This window comes from Dasypus novemcinctus, chromosome 5, assembly GCF_030445035.2.
Source record: "Dasypus novemcinctus isolate mDasNov1 chromosome 5, mDasNov1.1.hap2, whole genome shotgun sequence".
Taxonomy (NCBI): domain Eukaryota; kingdom Metazoa; phylum Chordata; class Mammalia; order Cingulata; family Dasypodidae; genus Dasypus; species Dasypus novemcinctus.
The window spans coordinates 150,691,084-150,709,102 of record NC_080677.1 but is presented as its reverse complement, the minus strand read 5'-3'; the positions used below and the strand labels follow the sequence as shown (position 1 = coordinate 150,709,102).

Sequence of the window (18,019 nt, the reverse complement as noted above, 5' to 3'; positions counted from 1 at the left end):
CACACCCAGAGGAGCAGACCAGTTTACAAACATAATCTCTTTTTTGGGGATTCATAAATAATCTCAAACTGCCACAGGTGTATACATATGATGGACTATTATGCAGCTGTGATAAGAAATGAAGTTGGGAAGCATATGACAACATGGATGAATCTGGATGACATTATGTTGAGTGAAGGAAGCCAGACACAAAAGGACAAATATTATATGACTACCTTATTATGACCTAAATATATTGTGTAAACTCAAGGAGTTAATTAGTAGAATATAGGCCACCAGAAGATAGAATAAGGTTAGAGATAGGAAAGCTAGACTTTAATCTGTGCAGAATTGGTAAAAATGTTATTCATAAATCTTTGGAAATGAATAGAAATGATGAAAGTACATAATAGTGTTTGTAACTAGTAGTGCTAATATATGGGTATGACAGTGGCTGAAAGAGAAAGTCTAAGGTCCTGTATATTACTAGAAGGAAAGCTAAAAAATGTAACATGAGACTGTATAGCATAGTGAAAACCTCATGTGACATATGAATATGGGTAATATTGCATATATATGACTGTTTAAAAATGAAGAAATGTACACTAATATTACATGATATTAATATCAGACAAAAATACAACCAAAGCAAAATATGGACAGTAGTGTATAATAATATATTAATAATCTTCCATTAAAAGTGAAAAAGAAGAAAATACACTAAGTGAAAGAAACTACACATAAGGTACTACATATTGTGTGACTCCATCTATACAAAATATAAATACAGATAAATTATAAAGACAGAAACAGAATAGCAGCTATATACAGTGGGAGAAGCATAGATTTTGTGTTGAACTCCTTTCGTTTGTCTTTTTAAAATTATTATTATTCCTATTATTGGAATAATGAAAATGCTCTAATAAATGATTGAAGTGAAGAATGCACAACTATGTGATTAAACCAAATATCATTGACTGTACACGTTGAATGGGTTGTACACTATGGATGGATTGTATGTGTTTTTTTTTAATGTCTATCAATAAAATTGATTTTAAAAACTCTGAAGCTTTCTTTTTCCTTAATATAGTTGTATCCCTACCTCTTCTCTTGGACCAAAGAAGCATGATTAGATGTGCATTCTGGCTTCCTAAGTGACATAGAGAGAGAAAGTAAAGGAGATAATTTTTTTTTCTTTAGCAACTGAGCAGTTGAAAAGAGGAAAAGAAGAAACTGATCGGTGACTGTGGGAGGATGGGAGTGTGGGTAGAGGTGTGAGTGAGTAAAGACCCTTCTACCCAGCTTTCAAATGAGCCCCAGTGAGGGAGACCCCAAAGCTTGTAGCAAACATAACTGTAGTGTGAGCACTCAAAGACAGAAAGGAGTGTGGCAAGTATAAAAATCTCTTGGATGAAGAAATGTAATAGGAGAAAAGGAAAGTGGCTTCAGACGATTCCCCATCTGTCAGTCAGGAATGTTTAATACGTTCCTGCAACTCAAGGGTTATTAGAAGATTTGTCAATGTACAAGTGGCTATTCTTATGGATATGATTTTCACATGTTGAGAGTCCAAAAGGTAAGAAGTGCCTCTACTAGGAAGCTGAACTTTACTAGATGATCTCTAAATGTCTTTACTATCTCCTCTAAAACATGACTATGATATAAACTGTCTATATAAAATAGTAATGATAGCTAATATTTTTAAGCATTTACTATATGATATGCACTGAGCTAAATCTTTCACATTAAGTACTAGCTGATTTATTCTTTACAAACACCTTGTGGGACCAGGACTATTATTCCTATTCTACAGCTATATGAAAGTAGGCTGAGAAAGGAGCTAAGGTCACAGTGCAAAAATGTGTCACTGAGCCCTTTCCAATATGAAATACATTGATAGTTACAATGTCTTCTCCTTTCCTCATGGCTTGCTTCTCTCTTGCTCTAGTTTTCAGGGACTTGAAAAGGGCTGGTCATATATACAAACAGGCTTTTACCCTCTTCCATTTTCCCTTCTCTCCATCCCTAACCACCTTTTCCAGAGTACCTGGTTCCAAGTTATAGAACCAACACCCCTGCACCCCAGTCCCCACCCTCCATAGTGGTTTAGGCTAGCCTTACATTCCCTCTCTTTAGTCTGATCACTTGCCCCATTTCTCCATTTTACTTGGTCCATCCTAGTGCTTTTCACCTAACTCTTATTAGGTAAAAGACCATTAGGTTTCCCAACTTCCATTGTCATTCAATTCCCTGAAACCCTGATCTTTTTTTTTCATTCTTTTCTCTTTCGGTTCTTCTGTCTTTTCTAGTTCAGATGTTCTGTCCATGATTTTACTAGTTTTGTCCTCATTTCAAATCTTATTATATGCTTCTAATATATATTTTTAAAAACAAATAAAGCATACAATTCATCGAAATTTAATGTATTTTTTATTTCATCCATTGTGTCTTTCATTCCCATAAGCTGTTACTTTTCTTTGCAGGCTTTCAAATTATTCTTTTTGTTCACCCAGTGCCTTCTTAATATTCTTTATCTCTTTAGTCATATTTTCCTTTAACTCCATGAATTGATTTAGGAGATTTGTGTGATTATCATTGATTAGTTGTCTTGAATCCTGTGACTTTTCAGGATTTTTGGTTTGTTCTTTCAACTGGGCCATACCTTCCTGTTTCTTAGTATGGCTTGTAATTTTTTGCTCATGTCTAGGCATCTGAATATGTTAGTGAATTTACTCTGACATTCAATTTCTTTCTTGCCTAGTGGTTTGTTTCACAGCTTTTCAATGATTTTTGGTTCAACTTATTCTAAGTCTTTAAACGTTCCCAGCTTATCAAAGTAGGGACAGAGACTCCCTAGTGGGGGTGCAGATCCACCCCCAGGAGTTTGGGACAAGAGACGCCTAAAAGTAGTCTTTCTCCTTGCTGTTTCCAGGCTGGCCAGCAGATGGCACTCATCGACAAATCTTTCCACAGTGGTGACTCAACATCCACTTGCCAGTGATTCTGGTCTGGCCAGAGCTGAAATTCAAAGTGGGCTCTGCTGGCAAAATTCACTGAAGGAAAACCACTCTCTACCCTCTGTTGCACGCTTCCTCTTCTCAAGGTGGAGGATGTCTGTTCCCCTCTCAGTTTGCTGCTGTGAGCCTCCGGTTTTATCCAGGCTGTTCGCCTTGAGGGTGGGGGATGGGTGGCTACAACTCATGGTTTTTGTTTCAGTTTCTTTGTTTCTCTGTCCCTCGCCCTCCTGGGGGGTTTACAGCACTCTCCTGGTCTGTAGAGCCCCAAAGCCAGTCCCTCAGGTAGCTTTTTCCCCTTCTGCCATTGTTTTTGTGAGAAAGGTAGGCCCTGCCTACTTACTCTGATGCCATCTTCCCAGAAATCCTAATTCCCATTTTAGAGATGAGGAAGCTGAGGCACAGAGAGGTTAAGGAACTGGCCCAATGCTCATTCAGCTAGTAAAGTTTCAAAAATGGATGTTACTCAGAAAGGTAAGTGTAGAATTACCATATGACACAGCAATTCTGCTTCTAAGTATATGCCCAAAAGAACTGAAAACAGGGACTCAAACATATATTTGTACACCACTGTTCATAGCAGCATTACTCACAATATCTGAAAAGTGGAAGCAAACCAAGCAACATCAACAGATGAATGGATAAGCAAAATGATATATATAGACAATGGAATATTATTTGGCTGTATAAAAGAATAAAGTGCCAATGTATATGACAAAATGGATGAACCTTGAAGACATCATGTTGAGTGAAATAAGCCAGACACAAAAGGACAATATTATGTGATTTGACTTATATGAAATACCTAGACTAAGCAAATTTAGTCTAGGTATTTCATACCTCGCTATTTCAAACTAAGCAAACAGAAAGCAGGGGAACAGGGAGTTATTGCTTAATGGGGGCAGAGTTTGTTTGGGGTAATGAATATTTTTTGGTAATGAATGGTGGTGATAACAGCACAAAATTGAAATTGTAATTAATACCAATTAGTTGTACATATGAAATGATGAAAATAGGACATTTAATGTTTTATATATATTTTATCACTATATATATTTTTATTTGTATTAAATGTGATTTTAACTTAGCATTCTGGCTTGGAACCCTGACAATAATCACCAATTACAAGCAAATAGGAGATAGATGATTTCTAAATGTGAAGTTCAGTAAAGGCAGTGGTTTTTAAGCTGGGTCTTAAAGTCACCAGCAGATATAGAGAACTGGGGAGAAAATGGAGTGAATAAAGGCAAAAGAGGAAGGAAAACATAGAGCAGTTACAGGGGACAGCAAGTGGTCAGATTTGGCTAAAGTGCTGTAGAACAAAAATCTGGCAGCTCATTAGACTCACCTGAAGATCTTAAAAGAGGCCCTTCCTTTGGAGATTCTGATTCAGTAGGTCAGTGGGCAGGACTTAGCAACTGGGAATATATCTTTCGGCAAGCTCTCCAGATGATTCTGATTTGCAGCAAGGTATTAGAACCAGTGTGGAAGAAAACAAAGGGGATTACTGTGAAAAAAGACCAAAAGCATAAGTTGGACATAGATCATAAAAGATTTTAATGTCAAACTAAGATATTCCAACTTTGTTAGCCAAAAAGAAATTGCTGAGGTTTTTTATTTTAATTAAATTTATTTCAAAAACAAAAAAGTAATGTGTACATGTAATACAAAATTCAGGAGATACCAAAGTGAATTCATAGGCTCCTTTCCACCTCTGCCCCTTTTTTTCCCATTTGCCTCCTAGTCACTGCCGATTTTTAAGAAAACACGCCTAAGGAAAATGAATCAGAGAGAAATACTTAGGATGAATTAAACTGGAGGCAGGAAGATCCTATAAAAGACAAAGATAACCTCAACTTGGCTGGTAATAGTTTTAGAGTAAACACAGAAGGCACTTCAAAGCATTTGCTGAATGGATCCTGAATGTTATGAGTAAAGAAATGGGCATGGAGGGAGGGATAATTTACAGGTTTAAAGGCAGGATGACTAGGAACTGAAAAGTACCATTAAGGTTGTTGAAACAGAAAATAAAAGGTTCAGGTGGGGAGGGGAAAAAAGATGATATATGTAGTTTTGATCCTACTGATTTGGAAATGCTTATAGGCCATGAAACTGAAAACTATTGGGTGGTTGGAAATACGATCTGGTGCTAGGGAAACAAGTTGGGGGCTTTGGATATACATTTTAGAATTTTTACAAAAGACATGGAAATGGTGACATAATGAAGGAAGACAGTGTAGAAGAAGAGGTGTCCAAGGGCAAGAAAATCAAGAACTGTTTGCATAAGGCAAACAAAGAAAATGAGCAAAACCAGGAGAGCTAAAGTGTCATGAAAATATAAGGAAGAGACTATATCGAAGAGGTAGGAGTAATTGATCATATCACATATGGAAAGAAAGTCAAAGAGGATGAAGAATGAGAAAAAGTGTTCAGATTTAGTAAATGGAAAGACATTAATTACTTTGAAGACAGGTTTCAGTAGGACTCTCAGAAGGTGGGGGAAAAGAGAAAAGATTGGTTGGTCAGTACATAAGAAATGGGTAGTGGTAAAGTGAATATAGCAAGTGCCTTCTACTCTTGAGAAGTCTGATAGAGGATGGCAAGAGATGGAGTAGTGTTTAGGGGCCAAAGTATAATATGACTAGTGCATCGTGGAATTGGCAACTCTGTGGCCTTCCTTGTGTGTCTGTGGATAGGTGCGTGTGTGTGTGGAGGGGTATGTCAAGAGTTTTCAAAGATAGGCAAGATCTAAATACATTTGTAGGGAGAAAGGAAGGAGCCAAAAGGAAGAAAGAGACTGAAGGTAATAGAGAGCTGATAATTGAGCTGCGTAAGATAAGAGAAAGAAACATTTGGATTTGGAAAGGAAAAGAGGTGCTCTGTCATGGAAGGGGAAAGCTTAGGATACAGATATTTTGAGGTGAGGCAGGAGAATAAGGGTGTATTTTCTCAGGAGAGTAGGTGCCCTAGTTGTCCCTCCTCAACAGGGAATTAAATATTACCTTGGTGAGGAACCCAAAAATCTGCACACTGGACCAATATAAAATGGCCCAATTCTTATTAAGCACTTAACTTAGGGCAGATACTTTATTTACTCCTTAGAATGACCCTAAGAGGTAGGTACTATTATTCTCCCCGTTTTAAAGTTGATGCTTCCTAAAGAGGATATGAAACCTCCTCACTAATAAGTCTAGATGCAAACCCAAGTTGACTCCATGGTTTTTAAGCACTCTTGCAGTTCATGGCAAAGGGAGAGAAGAGGCCGTGATTTGGTGGGTATGCAAGTATACAAATCTTACCCCAAGTATTACCTCTGCCCTGTTCCTCGTAAATGTATCATTCCTGGACATTGCTAGATAAATGATATAGTAGTCCAATATTAACACTATGATGCTAAAAATAAAGGTATGATCTCTGCTATGGTAGTAAAGTGAACATTGAAAAAAATATTTTGAAAATAAGAAATTGCCACTACTTTGATTCTTTTAGTTTGATATGAATTGCTGTTTTATGATAGAGACAATTTTTGTGGACACAGTTCCTTGAAGGTGATCTATGAAAATTAGATTTGAACAAAGGTATAACTTGGATCTCACTCATTGCTTATTATGAAGACACTTTGACATTGTACAAGCTGATGGTGGAAAATGAGAATATAACCATGCTGCTGTTCTTGATCCCTGATAACCCATTTTAAAATTTACTATAATCTTTATAGTAGGTATAAATATGAGAAACTTAAAAATCAGTTATTGGACTTTTTTTTTAAGCTTTATTTCTCTCCCCCCTTCACTTCCCACCCCTGCCCCATTGTCTGCTGTGTCCATTCACTGTGTGTTCTTCTGTGTCCACTTATATTCTCATCAGGTGGCACTGGGGATCTGTCTCTTTTTGTTGCATCATCTTGCTGTGTCAGTTCTGTGTGTGTGTGACACCACTCTGTGGTGGACTGCAGTTTCACATGGGGTGGCTCTCCTTGCACAGGGGCCACTCCTTGCATGGGAGGCACCGTTTCATGGGGGCATCCCTGCGTGTGCCAGCACTCCTTGCACTCAGCAGCACTACACACGGGCCAGCTCATCACATGAGCCAAGAGGCCCTGGGTATGGAACCCTTGGACCTCCTATATGGCAGGCAGGCACTCTACCTATTGAGCCACATCTGCTTCCCAGTTATTGGACTTTCAAATCAAATGCTTGAACGATTTGTAACAGATGATCCTGAGAGGCAAGTGATTTTGTCTTCAGGAGCTTAAGCTTCTTTTGGAATTCTTTACTGCGAGTAGGCAGAAAAATGCTTCCCTGAGATGTCTTCATCCTAATCTCTGAAACCTGTGAATATATTAGTTACATGGTATTAAGGATTGAACTGTGTCCTCTAAAAAGACGCGTCCCAGTCCTAACCCCAGTCCTGTGAATGTGACCTTATTTTGAAATAGGAAGGTGTGATTAGTAAAGATGAGGTGTGGTTCTTAGTCCAGCATGATTGGTGTCCTTACAAGTGGAGGAAATTTGGACAGAGAGAGACAGGGAGAGAGGAGACCATGTGATGGAGGCAGAGATTGAGTTATGTGGCCACAAACCAAGGAATGCCATGGGCTGGAGGCTACACACCAGAAGCCAGAGGAGAGACATGGAATGATTCTTCCTCTTAAGAGTAAGCATGGCCCTATTGACACCTTAATTTCAGAGTTCTAGCCTTCAGAACTATGAGACAATAAATTTCTGTTGTTCAAAGCCAACTAGTCTATGGTATTTTGTTACAGCAGCCCTGGCAAATTAAGGCAGTTGACCAAGGGAAATTAAGGATATAGATGGAATTAAGGTTGCTAATCAGCGGACATTGAGATGGAGAAATTATTCTGGAATATCAAGGGGGGAGCCAATGTAATAACAAGCGTCTTTGTAAGCGGAAGAAGGAGACAGAAGAGAGATTCAGATTGATGGCAACATGAGATAGACTTCACCAGCTCTTGCTGGTTTTGATGAAGAAGCCCATGAAAGGAATGAGAAGCCGGAAATGGCAAGGAACCAGACTCTCCCCTGTAGCCTCCAGTCCTGCCAACCTCTTGATCTTAGTCCACTGCGACCTGCGTCAGACTTCTAACTTACAGAACTGTAAGATAATAAATTTGAGTTGTTTTAACCCACTAAATTTGTGTTAATTTGTTATATCAGCAATAGGAAACTGCATTTACCGTTCATGTTATTTCCTGTCCTCTCCCTGGAGATTCCAGGTACTGTCTTCTGGACTAGTTTTCCTCTGCCCTGGAGAATTTGATGTGGCATTTTCATCTTGGTATATGTCACTTAACATTCCATACTTGCATTTTAAGCCCTTTCTATAACAGATCCCAACTATTTAATGTTTCCATTGTTAAAGAAATTTAGGAATAATCAGGTAGGTAGAGAGCAATGTTTTGGAAACAGCCATGATCACCATTTCCCCTAAATCATTTTAGCTAGACATCCATTCAGCCAGCACTTGGTCAACCCTGATAAAAATGAACAGTATGCCTTTACGGAGTTTAATAATTTAACCCTTTTCTTTTTATTTATTTATTTATGTATTTTTCTCCCCTCCCCCCCACCCCAGTTGTCTGTTCTCTGTGTCTATTTGCTGCATTGTCGTTTTTGTCCGCTTCTGTAGTTGTCAGCGGCACGTGAATCTGTATTTCTTTTTGTTGTGTCATCTTGCTGCGTCAACTCTCCGTTTGGGTGGCGCCATTCCTAGGCAGGCTGTACTTTTCTTTCGCCCTGGGTGGCTTTCCTAACGGGGCGCTCTCCTTGCGCATGGGGCTCCCCTAAGCTGGCCACCCCTGCATGACAAGGCACTTCTTGCGCGCATCACCACTACGCATGGGCCAGCTCCACACGGGTCATGGAGGCCCGGGGTTTGAACCACGGACCTTGCATGTGGTAGACGGACGCCCTAACCACTAGGCCAAGCCCACCGCCCTCTCTTTCCTTTTAATGACTTTTTTTTTCCTGGGCTAAAATGAGCTGTATTGATTATATTGTTACAGATATATCTTCTGTGCCAGCCTTGCCTAACCACACTCAAAAAAGATGTGATTAACTTTGTTTTTATTTTGACTTTTTATCAATTTACTAATGTTCCTCAATAAAAAAATAAAGTTTAAAAAAGTGGAGATAGGCATCGCTGTAGCCCTGGATGGAGAAACTCCAGAATGCTGTTGTACTAAAAGCAGGAAGTGAACTTGCCAAGTTCTATTCTCTTACCTCTGTTAGTTTACTAGTCCAGATTGGCCAAAATCTATCCCTGAAGAGTTCAGGATTTTTCCTATGCTGCAGGGATTCTCCCCAGAAGTTCACAAAGCTTCCCTTCTCTGCTTGCACTACCTTGACATGGGCTTTTATTTTCTTTTCACAACTCTTTTCGTGTACCTAAGGGATTGCGTTTCCAGCGCCATAAATCCCTGGGTACGAAAAATTGGGTTTTCAATTATTGTTAGGAATTTAATTTTGTTTTTTTTTTTTTAAGATTTATTTTCTCCCCCCCCCTCCCCCCCACACACACTCGTTTGCTCAGGGAGTGTCCACTTGTTTCGTGCAGTGTTAGCTTCTTTAGGAGGCATTGCAACCTAATCCAGACCTTCCAAGTGGTAGGTGGGCACCCAACTGTTTGAACCACATCCTCTCCGGAATTGTTTTTCCTTAATGTGAATGAGGTCAGGTTTATTTTTGTCTAAACGCCCTGCTTTTCCGAGGGCCTACACCGACGTTAAAGACTACTTAGTATATTGTTAAGTACGTGTAAATGGGTGTCTAGTTTACAACAGATGACTTCACAGGCTAGAAACGTTCCTCTTACAAACCTAAACTTGAAAGCTCCGTATTTAAATGGATAAAAACTAAATTCTCTTCCTTACAGGCAGGGGTTTTGCTTGTTATGAGAAAATCTTACTCTCCTCCCATCACAACTCTGAGAGGGAACTATCGCTGTTTCCCTGCGACAGGGACGCACCGGGAGGAGCACCTGTGCCACGGTCACCGGGGAGGCGGCAGAAGGCCAGGTACAAGGCGGGCAACCGGGTCTTGGGGCGGAGTGCCAGTCCCGCAGGGGGACCCCGCAGGCCGAAGGCATTTCTCAAGGACTGCGGACCCGCCACGGCTCGTAGGAGTCGGGGACCTCTCCCGAAGCCCGCTCCTCGCGGCTGCATTCCCGGCCCGGGACCGAGCCGCGAAACCCGCAGACCTTGGCTTTGGTCTGTCGCTGCACAAACCCCCCAGCCCGGAGAACTGGCCAACACCGAAAGGAGACGCAAACACCCAGCTCCTTCTCCAGTCAGCCCGTCTTCCGGCAACACGCACGGGCGGGGGCAGTTTCCGGTTTCCAGCCCCTCCTCCCCACCTCCAGGGTAGTTCCTCTCCCAACCCCGCCTTAGGCCCCGCCCCCTCCGTCTCACCTCCCCGCCCCCGTTCCATTTAATTGTTGGATTGTCAGCGCCGCACTCCCGCCTGCGGCCGGCAGGGGGCGGAGTTCGAGCCTGGATATTTCCTCTGGGCGTTCCCCCGGGGAGGGAGGTCGCGGCGTGGGGGAGGGGGGCGCAGGGCGCGAGGACGCGGTTCCGTCGGCTGCGGCGCTACATTTGGTCCCGGCTGGGCGAGGAGGTCGCGGCTGCCGCATCAGAGCTGACGTGGGGGCTACGTGGGGCCGCCGCCGGCGCCGGCGCCGGGTTGCTGGGCGGCGGCGCCGCTCCTGAGCGGCGGGCCCGGCTCGGCGTCCCCACCTCCTCCGGCCCGTAATCAGTGACGAGGTCCGCTACGTAAACCCATCGCGGCGGGTAAGTTGCGCGTCTGCCCCCGGACCTAGACACCTAGGAGCCGGCGACGCGGGAGCAGGAGGCGGAGGAAGGAGGCGGAGCGGAGCCCGGGCCGACGGCCGGAGGGGCTGGGGTCTCGGCGGGCGGGCGGGCGCCCGGGCTCAGGGCTCCGCCGAGGAGCGGCGGCGGCCGGTGCCCGACTCCGGCGCAACCAGGAGCGGCCCCCGGACCGAGGCGGGTCGTCCGCCGGGTCCGCCAGCAAGACCAGCCCGGCGAGAGCACCGCGGCCCCGGACGTGGCCCGTCCCCTGCTCGGCGGCCGGCTGCCCGCGGGACTTCCCGCTCCGAGTCCGGCGCCCCGGCCCGACGCCAGCAGCCGCCCGGCCCGGACGCGGAGCCGTCAGCCGCCCCGGGCCGCCGTCGCCCGGCCCCCTGGCCCTTGCGGAAGTGTGCAGCGCGCCGGGCCTTACCGCCCTCGTCCACCTCACTCTTCAGTTGGCTCGCTGGGTGCCTTAATTTTAATCAAATAACTCTCCTAAGGCGGAAACGGGCTCGTCAGATTTCTAAACCCTCCTTGAGTTGTGCAGAACTTGGTAGGAGTCGGAGAAGCCTTGTTAAAAAAGCTATATTGCGCTGATGAGTGTGGTTCTTGTTCTTGGGGCGTAGGGGGGAGGGCAAGACTTGAGGATGTTGATTTTATTTACCACGACCGACGATTAATAACATCTTCGTCCCAGTTGTATGTACTCAGTTTAGGTATGAATTCATGTGACCCATTTCTTCTCCAAAACATGAGTAAGAGAGGCATCGCTGTTGAATCATTTGAGTCCAGACACATAGCTCTGATGAGATACTGCTGAGACTTAGCTGGCCTGGAAGAAGGAACAAATCCATGACAGCTAGTAGAAATCGCAGTTTCTCGTATTCTTTAGTTTTGATTTTTACCTTTTTAGGGTCACCCAGCAAGGTTCCGAGTCCGACTGGGGAATAAAAGCGTTATTCAACATGGCTGTTATATTATGTATACCAGATCTCTAAGTTGGCATCACTTAGAAGTTTTCTGTATTATGTCAACTAAAGCAGCAGTTTGCAGTCGAATTTTCAGAAATTTCTACTTATGACTAGCCCGAAAGTTTGACTCAAAATGAAAGAGCCTTTCTAACAGCGTGGATTAATTTACGTGACTTGTATAAAGTTTCGTCCTTTTCTGCATAGTTTGCTAAGCTGATGGAGGGCAACTGCCTTCCCTTGAATATAAACCTAGATGCACAGATATAGAGGTCCAGTATGAAAATTGTATTAGTTTACATTAATTTTTCATGTTCTCTATCTTGTAGTTATTAAATACTAACATATCAAGAAAAATCTAAAATTCTTGCTTATGGTTAATGACTTGCTTTTTGAAATAACGATTTTAGACAGCGATCCCAGTATATTTGCTGATGTTTTTTACTGTTAAAAAGTGAGGTGTACACAGTTTTCCAAGTCTAATGAATAACTAGGTACTTAACGTGGTTTTTGTTTCAAGCAGTTAATTTTTTCCCTGTGGTACTACGTATTTCTACTAGGGATGATCTTTGAGTAACAAGTTTCTTATCCTTCATAAAGCAATGGCAGTCTTTAAATCTTTGAACTTAAAGTAATTTTTAAAAAATTCCCCCCCCAAAGGAAGATTAATTTCAAATATGTTTTGATCAAGAAATACTAAGTATTAATAAAAATGATTTTTAAAGAACTATTTATCTAAACACAATTTTATAAAGATTTTAATGGTTGTAATCCTCGATGAGAAACAAAAGTATTATCATATTGAGTGTTGGTAATTATACAAACATTTTTGGTGAATCTGTAAATGCATCAATGTAAGTGAATGCCTTTGCAGTGACTTGGTGGTCAGCATGGAATCATTTTGGTGAGTGTTCAGTTGTAATTACACTGATGTTTTGTGTTCATATTTTTGTACGAGCTTATGAATAAATTTTTATTGAATGTGTAAACACAGGAGCTTTTCCAGTCTTTTTGTTTTTACACTGTCCCTGAAAGTTACTGAAATTTGTTTCTACTGATGAATTTAACAAGCTACAGGCTTCTTAGGAAATAGACCATATTCTATTTTCCTACTGAGGGGAGTCATTACATAACTGAAAAATGAAGTCATGTTTAGAATTATGACCATTTCATAAAACGTAAGGAAGGGTTTCAAATTATTAACTGTACATAAGGAATACTGCCTGACTCTCTACCAGTATAGGTACATATTTCTGATCCTCTTTCCCCTAAATTTTTATTTTCTACAAATAAACATGGGGCCAAAAAATGGAGCCTGATTGTGTTGGAATAATCTATTAAAAAGTTCTCACATGTCCTGTTCCTTTTAGATAGATTTCTCAAAATAAAACAGAACAATGCAAACACTTAACCATTCATATTTTGCTGTACTGTCAACATTAACTGCTGAGGAAATAAGCTTGATATGTCATGTTGAACAGATGGGTTCCATATATAGAAGCCAACTTTGGGAAGAGTTGTTATGCATCGAATACAGTTTCAATATCAATATTATCAACAGAGAAACTTAAAATACAGATTTCAGAAAAAAATCATCTGTTACACATAGGAAGAAATAAACATTTTTAATCATTAAGCTAATAATTTACTTTCAAAGACTAGATAGGGCATTTAAAATATGTTTTGCCATGGGGACTACACACAAACACCCACAAAGTATGCTGTTCTTAAAAGTAAATGCTAAGAATAAATTTTTAAAAATAAGATTTTTAAAAAAGTAAAATGCTTTCACCCTCAGGTTTTCTTTTTCTGTTGCTCTAGGATAGCCAGTAGAAAATAAGAATGAAGAAGAAAACTTAAGGATTACATTAGTGGGAATTTATCTTGATATTATTACTCATGAAAACATCTTAAGTCTTATTTGTATAAATCAGCTATAGCGGTATGTAAAAAATAATCTATTTTGTGCATCTCAGGAGTGCTAAAGGCGAATTACTGGCAAGGTTTATTTGAAATAAGTTTTCATAAGTAGGGGAAAAGCGTAAACTAGGAAGTTTTATGGGAGTTTTGCAAAAAGACTGCTAAAATAATTCACTGGTGAAGAAGAATGCTTGTCTCAAAGAAAACCTGGCAACTCTTTTGAAGACTCTTGATTCTCTAAGTGCAAAGTGTTTTCGTGTCTACTTTCTAAACAGTACATCCAGGTTGATAACTATCTAAATATTAAAATCCTTTGAAATTTTAAGAGTGAGCCCATTTGAGTACTTTTACAAAAGAAACTCAGTTTCTTCAGAAGCTTTAGTGAAGCTTTAAAAAGTTGTCATCTTAAATTGTCATCCAGTTTTTTGTAATCTTGAAACAGCCTCAGTTTTTGAGCCTCAAGCTTTTTCCATTGATACCACATAGATGTTTTCTTCCTTAGACATGTTTTTAACTGTAATTTATATACTAGCACTGATGATGGGTAAAGCTCCCAAGTCTGGAATTGGGGCAACTATCACACATAAAAGGTCCATATTAGTGTATATTGGATACTTGGGATGCTTTTACCCCTCTTAAAATTATGGAAGAGTTGATTTTAACTTGATTAGGTATGTTTCAGCACTTAGAAAAATGCCAGTTTCGTTCAAATACACAAGATAGGACCAATCTAGGTAAGTATCATATGTTGAAATTTGTTTCTCTGACCTTCAGCTAATTCTAGTATCTTACCTATTTCCAGATGTACTAATTAGTAATCAGATGTATCGCATCTAATGTGTAAATAAGTATTTTAAAATATACTCAAAGTTCAGTAATGGAGCATGCTATTGAAAAGAAAAACCCTATGGCGATTCTTTTAGTCACATAACTTCCCTAAATGATTTAAATTTTGTAAGTTCTAGGTGTGGTTTTTTGTTTTTAAGATCTATTTATCTTTTTATCTATCTCCCTCTCCCCCTTCCTCTGCTATCTGTGTCCATTTGCTGTGTGTTCTGTGTTTGCTTGTCTTCTCTAGGTGGCACTGGGAACCTATCCTGGAACCTTCTGGACTGGGAGAGAGGCACTCAGTCTCTTGCACCCCCTCAGCTCCCTGGTCCACTGCGTCTCTCATTGTCTCTCCTCTGTGTCTCTTTTTGTTGTGTCATTTTGCTGTACCAGCACTCCATTCGGGCCAGTATTCCTGCGTGGGCCAGCTCACCTTCACTAGGAGGACCTGGGAATCGAACCCTGGACCTCCTATATGGTAGATGGGATCCCAAACACTTGAGCCACAGCCACTTCCCTTAGTGTGATTTTAAAGTGATGGTGATGGTGGGGTTTACTTAAGGCTTGGAGATAAGCCATGATTATCTGGATTTCATATTTCATTTCTCCCTAGCAGCTGATTCTGCTGTCCACCTACTGTGAAATAGCCAAAGGCAGACAGCAGATGGGTAGAAATTGAAAAGAAAGAGATGCCTGAGTAGTTAATTGTTTGGTGACTTTAGTAAAGAGTTAAGATTTCTTAAATAGTAACAGGTATCTCAAGCAATTAAATTGGAATAGCTTGAATCTATATCAGAGAACCTCACCTCCTGATATTATGTATGAATTATGTTTGAAATATTAAAAACTTTGTTTACAAGGGTTTAAAATATTTATTTACGGGTACTGCTTCCCGGTACCTCTGTTTCTACACAAAATTATAAAGATTGCTTACAATCTTTATTTGAAAGTTATTCTAACTTTGCTTTACAAAGAGTACAAAACATATAGAAGTGGTATAATTCCCTGTTACTACTATCTGACTTTGTTTTCCTACATGCATCTCTTTTGGTTAAAATACATAAGCGCTTAAAATAAATACAGCGATGGGCACATCGCTGTTAACTTTGGATATATAGCTGTTTGGAATTACTTCTCTCTTCTAGCTAGCTACCTCTCCCCAACTTTTCAAATGACTTATTGAGAATGATCAGCTTTATAATATGAGCTTCATTTTCTTCTCTTTTAAGCCTTGCTTGCTGTTGCTACTTGAATTATACTTGACCCATAAAGATTTTGTACTTTCCCAAAGAACTGAAGTCTTGCTTCATCCCACAACCAAAAGAAGAGATTGTACTTCTCTGTTGTCTTTCTCTTCCTTTTTCCTTAAGGAGGAGGTATACTGCTTTTTATTCCACATTCTGTATATGTAGCCACTTATACGTTAGTAACTGTAGGAGAGATCTGAGGGCTGCTTAGAATTCAACTTTTGTCACTTGAACTAGATTTTCTGTTGTGCTTGACCTTATTAGTGGAATGGAAGGGGAGAATGATAAACATTTAAAAATAATTTCCTTTTAAAATATTGTTCTTTAAAAAATTTTTTTAAGTTCTACCAAAGGCAAAGAAAATTGGTATTTTTTTCATTTGAAGAAATGTAGATTTCTACATATTTTTAAATGTTTGAAGTGGCAAGCCATAACCTAAACTAAATGAATATAGAACTTCTATCATGATGAACATGTTGTTACCTTTATTAATTGAAATGTTTTGTAAGTTTTAACTATTAGATTTGATATTACTAAGTGATTGTTAGTCTAACCTTTTTTCTCCCAGATTGTTTTTTTTTTTTTCCCCATTATTCCTCCTGACTTCTCAAGTATAATTACAGCTTTTACCCTGGAATCTCAAAAAACTACAAAGAAAAGACCTGAGGAGGAAAGGAAGTGCGGCTTTCCCGTCTACTTACTCTTTTACCCTTCTCTACCCATCCCTTCATTTTCTTTTGCTTTACTCTCTAATGTAATACAAATGAGGGGGAGATATCCATGAAGGCTTAAAAAAAAACAAACTACTTTTGTATGCTTTTTCTGTTTCCCTGTCAGAGCTGCCTGACTTTGAAAAGAAGGGCAAGGGAGGCATGTTTTTAGGATACCTTTGTATATTGCTTCTGAATTGACTGGTAATAATGGGGAGGGGGGCGGATCTATTAGTGTTCAGTTTTTACAGTGTTCTTAGTGTTTTCCTTCTAATCCCATCCAAGATAGATGAAAAATATTTTTCATGGCAGAATTCAAGGTTAGCTTGAGAACAGTATAATTTAAGACTGTATTTCATGTGGTAAGTATCCTTAACCTTTTATGTGTCAAGGATCCCTTTGGCTGTCTGATAAAATCTTAAGTGCCTTTTTCAGAAAAATGTCTTACAAACATGTAAAAATATACATAGAATTATAAAGGAAGCCAGTTTATTGAAATATAGTTATCAAATAAAAAGACACCTTTTCTATACAGCATTAAGGATTTAATGCATTAAAAGTACCAAAAATCTAGTGATGGGTCTAAACACTAAAATCTTCTAATATGGTAGGTATAAACGATATTTCCAGAAGTCTGTAATACCTGTGATGCCAGGGTTCTTTTTTTTTTTTTTTTTAAGATTTAAAAAATTTATTTCTCCCTACTCCCTTGTAGTTTGCACTTGCTATGTCTGTCTTCCTTGTATCTTTAGGAGGCACCGGGAACCAAACCCAGGACCTCCAGTTTGGGAGGGAGGCACCTAATTGTGTGAGCCACCTCTGTTTCCTTCTTTGTTGTGTCTTTCGTTATATTTTTCTTCTTGTGTCTCCTGTTGCATTATCTTGCTGCTCCTAACGAATGCACCAGCTCTCTGTCTTCTTTAGGAGGCACTGGGAACCAAACCAGGGACCTCCTGTGTGGTAGGAGAGAGCCCAGTTGCTTGAGCCACATTTGCTTCCCCATAGGAGTTCTCAACCAGGGTGTCTGTGGAAAGATTTCAGGGCATCTGTCAGCTTCAAATGAAAAAAAAAATCAACTTAATATTTTTATTTTCTGTGACATCCGATATTGAATGTTATAAAACTATCTACTGCTACATTCTGCAAGGGGTCTGTGGTTTTCACCTGATTGGCAAAGTTGGAACAAAAAAAGGTTAAGAACCCTTGCAGTATGATGTGAAAATATCTAGGATTTCAGTTGGTGACACAGTTTATTGCCTATATTCAAAACTGAAGGAAATACTAAATTTCATTTAAAGGTTAGTAAATAGAAATGTAATTTTTCCCCTTTCAAATCTAGGGACCACTGAAAAACCTATGGACCCTAGCTTTAGAACTCCTGGTCTATGGAAAGTAGCCAAAATACCTAATTTTGGAGAAGTGAGTAAAAGTTGTGTTTTTCCTCTGTAACTGGTGTTAGAAATTTTTTTTTTAAGCAAACTTTTGTAATTGGTCTAATATTTTTCTTTGCTTGTTTCCACATTGTTTT

General features: G+C 40.1%; 1 protein-coding gene across 10 annotated transcripts in view; it reads left to right on the top strand.

Annotated features, from left to right (window-relative positions):
* Positions 1 to 10,708: 10,708 nt before the first annotated feature.
* The window catches only part of CREM (cAMP responsive element modulator), an 80,586-nt gene continuing 73,275 nt past the window's right edge, over positions 10,709 to 18,019 (top strand). For 7 of the 10 annotated variants that reach the window (XM_071215431.1, XM_071215430.1, XM_071215428.1 and 4 more), the window contains exon 1: positions 10,709 to 10,800. The gene's annotated coding sequence lies outside the window, so the exon portion shown is untranslated. Of the gene's footprint in view, positions 10,801 to 17,842; positions 17,911 to 18,019 lie in introns of those variants that run through there. The other 3 variants (XM_071215433.1, XM_012518647.3, XM_023583978.3) reach the window with 2 other exon arrangements.